Below are 7,583 nucleotides of genomic sequence, written 5' to 3'. Positions count from 1 at the left end.
CCCAGGACCTTCCATAAACAGTAGTTTTTTTTTCTTAAAGATTTATTTATTTTTATTGGAAAGACAGATATACAGAGAGGAGGAGAGACAGAAAGATCTTCCGTCCAATGGTTCACTCCCCAAGTGACTGCAACGGCTGTTGCTGAGCCAATCCGAAGTCAGAAGCCAGGAGCATCTTCCAGTTCTCCCACGCAGGTGCAGGGTCCCAAAGCTTTGGGCTGTTCTCGACTGCTTTCCCAGGGCACAAGCAGGGAGCTGAATGGGAAACAGGGCCACCGGGATTAGAACCGGCACCCACATGGGATTCCCATGTGTTCAAGGCGAAGACTTTAACCGCTATGCTATTACTCCGGGCCCAATAGTGTTAGTCAAGTCTCAGAATTCAGCTGTGGTTGGAGGGAGAGGATATGTGTGGTACCCATTTTGCAGATGGACAAACTGAGTTCCAAAAGGGAGAAGACCTGATAAGCAAGAAGTGCTTATCAAGAAGTGCAACTTGAATCTGGCTTTCCCAAGCCCAAGATTGGGGTTCTCTGGACCCCATTTCCTGGGCCTGTTCTGAACTCTGCAGTAGTCTGTCCCCCAGTACATTGGAGCTAGGTTTCCTGACAGCAAGGCCTGCCATCCCTGAGGCCCTTCTTGTGTATCGTTGCTGTGCTCTTCCGGAAGGCATGGCCCCTTCTCTGTGCCCCTCTGAGCCTCATTCCACTTTTGGGTGTCCTCAGCAGATAGCCCCATGGCCCTGCTCTGTGCACTCCAGGCCTCACCTCTCTCTGTTCCCCAGAAAGCCCCTGGTTCAGGTCACTCAGTGAGTTTGGACTTCTGATTCCCCAGGGAAGGTGTGCTGAGTCCCCTGGGGCCCCCCAAGCTGGGGATAGGAGTGCCAGGGCTCCCTGTGGAGGATAGGGAGCAAGAACTAGCACATTGGACTCCGCGCATGTATACATCTCTTAGTTTAAAATAACATCAAGCAAAGACAAGAGTGTGCAGGAGTGCCACCACCATCTTCTCTGCCTGAGTTCCAGTTCTGCAGAGGCCTGAGTTCCAGGGCTCTGTGTGAGGATCCCCTCCCAGTCCTGGTCAGGAGAGGCTGCTGCTGTGGGCAAGTTCAGGGTGGAGAGAGCTGGCGCCCCTTGGGGGCTTCTGCATAGTGTGGGGTACTGAAAAATTGCCTTACTGTTGCAGTACTATAGGCCAGAGCTGTGGCAGGTGGAAGGAAGGGGAGGCCGAGTGCCTCTTGCCTTCCAGGGTGTTCTCTGCATCACCTTCACCCACTTCCTGGGATGGATGAAAGCAGCTACCCAAACACATAAGCAAAAATCGTCTGAACATGGAGCAGACTGCAATGACGAAGGTCCAGGACAGGCAAATCCTCCAGAGGGTTTTGCTCTTAGAAAGTGTGGCAGGCAGAGTATTGGCACACACCCCCTGCAAGGATGCACACCGCCTAGTCACTGGAAGCCACTGTGAATATGCTACTTTCCATGACCCAGGGAACTTTGCAGATGGGATTGAGGATTTGGAGATAATCCTGGGTGATCTGATGGGTCATGTCACCGGGGTCAGGATCAGGGTCAGACAGGAAAATGCCAGGGTGGAAGCTGAGGTCAGAGTGTGGTTTGTGAGCCAAAAAAGGGACAGTCTTTAGAAGCCGGGAGAACTCACATGGATTTCTTCCTCAAGCTGCCAGGAGGAGCTTAGCTATGGGACTTTGGAGATTATAGACTTCTGATCCCTAGGCTGTCACGTAATAAAGAGTGTCACTTTAAGTCACAAAGTTGGTGGCCATCTGTGTAACAGTAAATAAAACTGATGCTCCAAATATGATTCTTGTGGCTGTCATTTATCCAGCAGCTAAGCTGCTTGTGTCCATGAGGGTGGACCTGGGTTTAGGTCCCAGCCCCAATGATGGTTCAAGTAATTGGCTCCTGCTAACCACGTGGGAATCTGGATTGAGTTCTTGGTTTAGGCTGGGACCCCAGCCATCGTAGACATTTGGGAAGTGAAGGAGTGGAGGGGAGATTCTTTCCATCTGTGTCTTGCTTAAAAAGTCTCTCAGGACCAGTGCGATGGCACAGCATGCTAATCTTCCACCTGGGGTGCCTGCATCCTATATGGGTTCCATCATGTTCCAGCTGCTTCACTTATGGTCCAGATCCCTGACTGTGGTCTGAGAGAGCAGTGAAGGGATGGCCCAAAGCCTTGGGACCCCGCACCCATGAGGGAGATCCAGATGAAGCTTCTGTCTTCTGGCTTCGGACCAGTCCAGCTTTGACCATGGAGGTCATTTAGGGTGTGAAGCAGTGGGTGGGAGATATCTCTCTATTTTTCTCTCTGTATCTCTTAAGTGAAACAAATAACTCTTTAAACAATTCATACATACAAAAAAAAGTCTGACTCCCCAACTCTTATTCAAGGCAACTTCTCAGTCCATGAACGTTTCTGCTCTCACAGCTCCCTCATTCTCATTAAGTAGGTCACTGCACATCTGTCTGGAGCTCCACTGAGCAGATCATGCTACCCGGACACACCCAAGTTCAAACCCTGGCTCTATAATTTTCAAGCCAGATGACCTGGGGTCAGGTCATTCAATCCCTCTGAGTCAGTCTCTTCTCCAGCAAAAATGTTGGAGCCGGGTGAGTGGGTTGAGAACTGTGATTGCCTCAAGATTCTTCTCATAGAAATGAAGAGGCTGATCTAGGGTTGCCAGACAAAATACGCTCAGTGAAACTTTGTCAGATAAAACAAATTCAGTGTTTTGTGGTGGTGGTGTAAGTATGTTCCCTACAATACTTGGGACATATTTACACTAAAAATCTATCCATTGCTTATCTGAATTGGGTGTCCATATTTGTATTTGCTAAATTTGGCAGCCTTAGTTGTGTCCTAGGTCCCTTAGTTTGGAAGTCACAGAAGTGTCAGTGGGCATCCCACTCAGCCCCAGGTTTGACCTTAAGAGGTTGCCCAAGGCATGTGGTAACACTGAACTTACACAGTTGACACACTTAACCAACACAACAAGAGCCCTGGAAATCCTTTTCACAATATCAAGAGTCGCCACTGAAAAAAATATCAAGAGTCGCCACTGAAATATAATGTAGAAGCAATATACAAAGACTTCCATATATCTTACACATCAAATCCTGACTCAGTATGAAAATAAGTGAAAAAGAAACTATGCACAGTTAAGGATGTAAATGCACTCTGTAAAGATATTGTTCCTCTCAGGATTACTGTTTCCTTCCAACTGATCCAGACCACGCCACAACTCCAGGGCAATTTAAGCTAAATGGCAAATAACTTTACCAAGGACTTACTGACTAGCCTCCTGATTACAAGTATATGAACTGATTTATTTGTAAAAACTGAGATAATTTATATAAAATCTTCCATCATCTACAATTCACCATTTTAGAGTACATAATGCAGGACAGGTGTTTGGGTGCGAGGTGAAGATGCTCACATCCTGCATCTCAAAAAACCAAAACCCCCAATTTCAAGTGCAAAATGCAGTGGGCTGTAGTATACTCACAAGATTGTGCAATCATCACCACAATGCAATTCTAGAATATTTCCATCACCCCAAAAGAAACCCTACACCCACTCATCATTCTCCTTTCTGCCTCCCCCACAACTCCATGTCCCTGAAAATGACTTTCTGTCTCTATGGATTTGCTTTTCTGGACCATTCATGGATATGAGATCACACACCAGGCAGCCTTTTGTGTGTGGTTTGTTTCCCTTAGCGTGTTTCCAAGGTTCAGTGTGTAGTATGCATCATCGTGGCTTCATCTCTCCTTACTGCTGAATGTTTCACCACATCTTATTTACCCATTCATTAACTGACGGTTACTGGGCAGTTTCCACTTTGTGGTTATTATGAACAACGCTACGAATATGTATATACTCATTTTTGCATAATGATATGTTTTTAATCCTCTTGGGTATGTATCTAAGAGTGGAGTTGTTTGGTCATCTGGTAAACCTCAGATTAACTTTGGAAGATGTGCAGCCCGTTTCCATGGCAGCTGCCCCATTTTGTATTCTCACCAGCAGTACATAAGGGTTCCAATTTCCCCACATATGTGCCAACATTTTTTTTCCTTTATAAAAAAATTTGTGTTATAAGCATCTGAGTGTGGTTTTGATTTTCATTTTCTTAATGACTAATGATACTGACCACCTTTTCATGTTTATTGGTCATTTTGTTATTTTCATTGGAGAATTGTCTACCCAAATATTTTCCCCATTTCCTATAAAAGATTTATTTATTTATTTGAAAGGCAGAGTGACAGAAGGAGAGGAAGACACACACACAGAATCTTCTCTCTGATGATTGACTGCCAGTATGCCCGGTCAAGTCTACGTTAAGCTGAAATCAGGAGTCAGGAACTCCATCCTGGTCTCCCATATGGTTGGGTGACAGCAGCCCAAGCACTTGGAGCATCATCTGTTGCCTTTTTGGATACATTAGCAGGAAGCTGGATCAGAAGCAGAGCAGCCAGAACTCAAATGGGAACTCTTATATAGCATCATAACAAGGAGTTGCCTAACCCATTATGCCACAATGCTGGCTCCTTGCCTGTTTTTCATTCGGGTCATCTTTTAATTGTTGATTTGTAGTTTTTACATATTATAGATAAATCATATAGATATATGATTTGTGAATATTTTCTCCTGTGGATTTTTGTTAGTATCTCTGGATGTATAAGAATTTTAACTTTAATTAAATATTTCCTATTCAATAATGAAATATTATCCTATTTTTAGTTAGTTATGGGTGCTATTTTTTTTCATTTAAAAATTATTTTATTGGAGAGGTAGGACAACAGAGCATTTTCATCTTTTGGCTCACTAGCTGGGGCCAGGCAAGGTAGAAGATGGGAGCCTGGAACTCAATCGTTTGTCTACATAGGTGACAGGAACCCTACCACTGAAGCCTCCCTGCTGCTTCCCAGGGCACACATTAGCAGGAAGCTGGCATTGGAAGTGGAGCTGGGACTGGATGTGGGTGACCTAAGCAGTATCTTAACACCTAAGCCAAATGCCCACCTCATGTGCTAGGTTCTTAAAGACTCACAGCATCCCCATGAGGTAGAGAATATCATGCAAGTGGGCAGATGGAGATACAGGAAATCTGATCACCTTGCCTACAATGGAGCAGCTCACAGGGCAGCCTGGGATTTAAACCCAGGCCTATCCTCCAGGGCCCTAAGGGGACACTCCCAGTTCCTGTAGCCTAGCAGTAAGAGGACCCTTATCCTGTCCTGGGGCCCTCAAATTTTGCTCATTGTTGGGACTGTCAGCTTAACAGTTCTCACAGCTCCTACATTTACTTCTATTGTTAAAGCATTAACAGCCCGTTTTTGACAGGGACTGGGAAGCAGGCATTTTCATGACAGCTTCCTCAATGATCTAATGCAGGTGCCCTGCAACCAGGCCCTGGGCTCTCCCCTATCAGTGCAACTCCCAAGCATCAGAAGGGGGTTCTGGCCTTTACCCAGGATACCAGAGAAAGTTCGACCAAACATGAGAGACCCGTGAAAGTTGCTTAGACCTGAGGCTGAGTGAGGGACAGCAGGAAAGGAGGTTAGAGGCCTTAGGTCATGGGACGAGCCCCAGGAAGGAGCTAATCCAAGGTAAGGGAGGAGTAGGGGAAGGTACATTCAGGGTGTCCCACCAAACATGGCGCTGGGCGGCAGATAGGCATGGTCCCTGTCTGGGTGGGTCAGCTGAGGAATGGAGCCATCCTTGCCAGACCTGCTGGAGGACAGCAAGAAATGCCAGGAGGAGGTATCACATCATGTGGGTGGCCACTGCCAGGAGGTGGTTGGCTGGCCCTGTGGCACACACCCTCAGAGCTGCCCAGGTGACCAGTTCCACATGGAACTGGGGGAAATGTTCCCCAAGTCCAGGACTCTCTATGGATGGGCTTCAACATCACAAGAAAATGACAGGTCTGGCTGTTGAGTGAGGCCCCAGCACTTCCTGTCCAGGACTTGCATTCCCTAGGCCAGCATGCCCAGGGTACTATGAAGGAATGAATACACTATCCACAATATGCCACCCTGGTGTGTTGACTATTTTGGGTTAACAGCACTTGGAAAAGAGCAGGTACAAGAACACATTGATCACTCTTGGCCTCTTAAAAAAGGAATGGAGGGAGCTGCCATTGTGGTGCAGTAGGTTAAGCCAGCACCTGCAATCCCAGCATCCCATATGAGCACCGGTTGGAGTTCCAGTTGGTCCACTTGTGATGTAACTTGCTGTTATTGTGCCTGGGAAAGCAGCAGAAGATGGCCCAAGTGCTTGGGCCCCAGCCACTCACATGGGAGACTTGGATGGAGTTCTAAGTTTTTGGTTTTGGCCCAGGTTGCTGTAGTCATTTGGGCAGTGAACCAGTAGAAGGATGATCTTTGTTGCTCTACCTTTCAAATATGTAAATGGACACTAACCCCCCCCACACACACACTAGAACTTGGAAGAGTTAAGTGATTTGCCTAAGAATAGCTGGGTAGGAGCCTGGCACAATAGCCTAAATCCTCACCTTGCAACCACCAGCATGCCATACAGCGCTAGTTCATGTCCTGGCCACTTGACTTCCATCCAGCAATCTGCTTGTGGCCTGGGAAAACAGTCGAGGATGGCCCAAAACCTTGGGATCCAGCACCTGCACGGGAGACCCAGAGGAAGCTCTTGGTTCCTGGCTTCGGATTGGCTCAGCTCCAGGTGTTGTGGCTACTTGGGGAATGAACCAGCAAAAGGAAGATTAGTCTCTCCTTTCTGTAAATCTTCCTCTCCAATAAAAATAAATCTTAAAGAAAAAAAAATAGCTGCATAGAAGTGACAGAAACACCAAGGCTGAGAATCAGATTCTGTCGCATTTCATCAGCAACAGCAACCTGGGAGGAGCCTGGGTGGGGCCAGGGAAGGGCCAGGGAGGCATCAGGCAACTTTCCTGTAGTCCACGTTTCTGGAGGAGGAAGGATGCCTGAGAGAATCACAAGGCACCAGATGGACCTGACTATATAAATGTCACTGAAATTTTTCCAAGACTCGCTTCCAAAAGAGTAAGAAATCTTTGAAAGAGAAAAAGGCTAGCACACTGGAAGCAATCCTGGAAGTAAGACGAAGACCTCATTGACTTCTAGCACCTGTTACCTAATATCTACCTAGACAGTCAGTGACCTCCACCAGGCAGTTGCCCAGGCTGTAACACAGGGTTCCCCTGTACACCCAACACAGTAACTAAATATTCAACAGAGAATGTTTCCTCTGCCTGGCAAACCTCAATGTAAATTAAAGCAAGGTACCATTTACACATTTGACTATTTTAAGTTACTTTTTCATGTGTACCTCAACTTGGAGAAAAGGATTGGGAAGGATATCTGTGGTGGCAGAGTCGCCCACTTGCCTCACCATTCATTTCTTCTTCTTTCCCCTTTTAGAAATTAACTAAACCTCATATTTTGGGGCACCATGCTCAGCAGTAACACGGCCCAGCTTCCCTGAGGACAAGGACAGTCAGTCAGAACCAAGGTGAAGATGTGGGGCAGGTGCCTGCTAGCAAAAGCCCTTTCAAC

The sequence above is a fragment of the Ochotona princeps genome, chromosome 17 (genome assembly GCF_030435755.1).
Source record: "Ochotona princeps isolate mOchPri1 chromosome 17, mOchPri1.hap1, whole genome shotgun sequence".
Lineage (NCBI taxonomy): Eukaryota > Metazoa > Chordata > Mammalia > Lagomorpha > Ochotonidae > Ochotona > Ochotona princeps.
Note: the sequence above shows the minus strand (reverse complement) of the source record.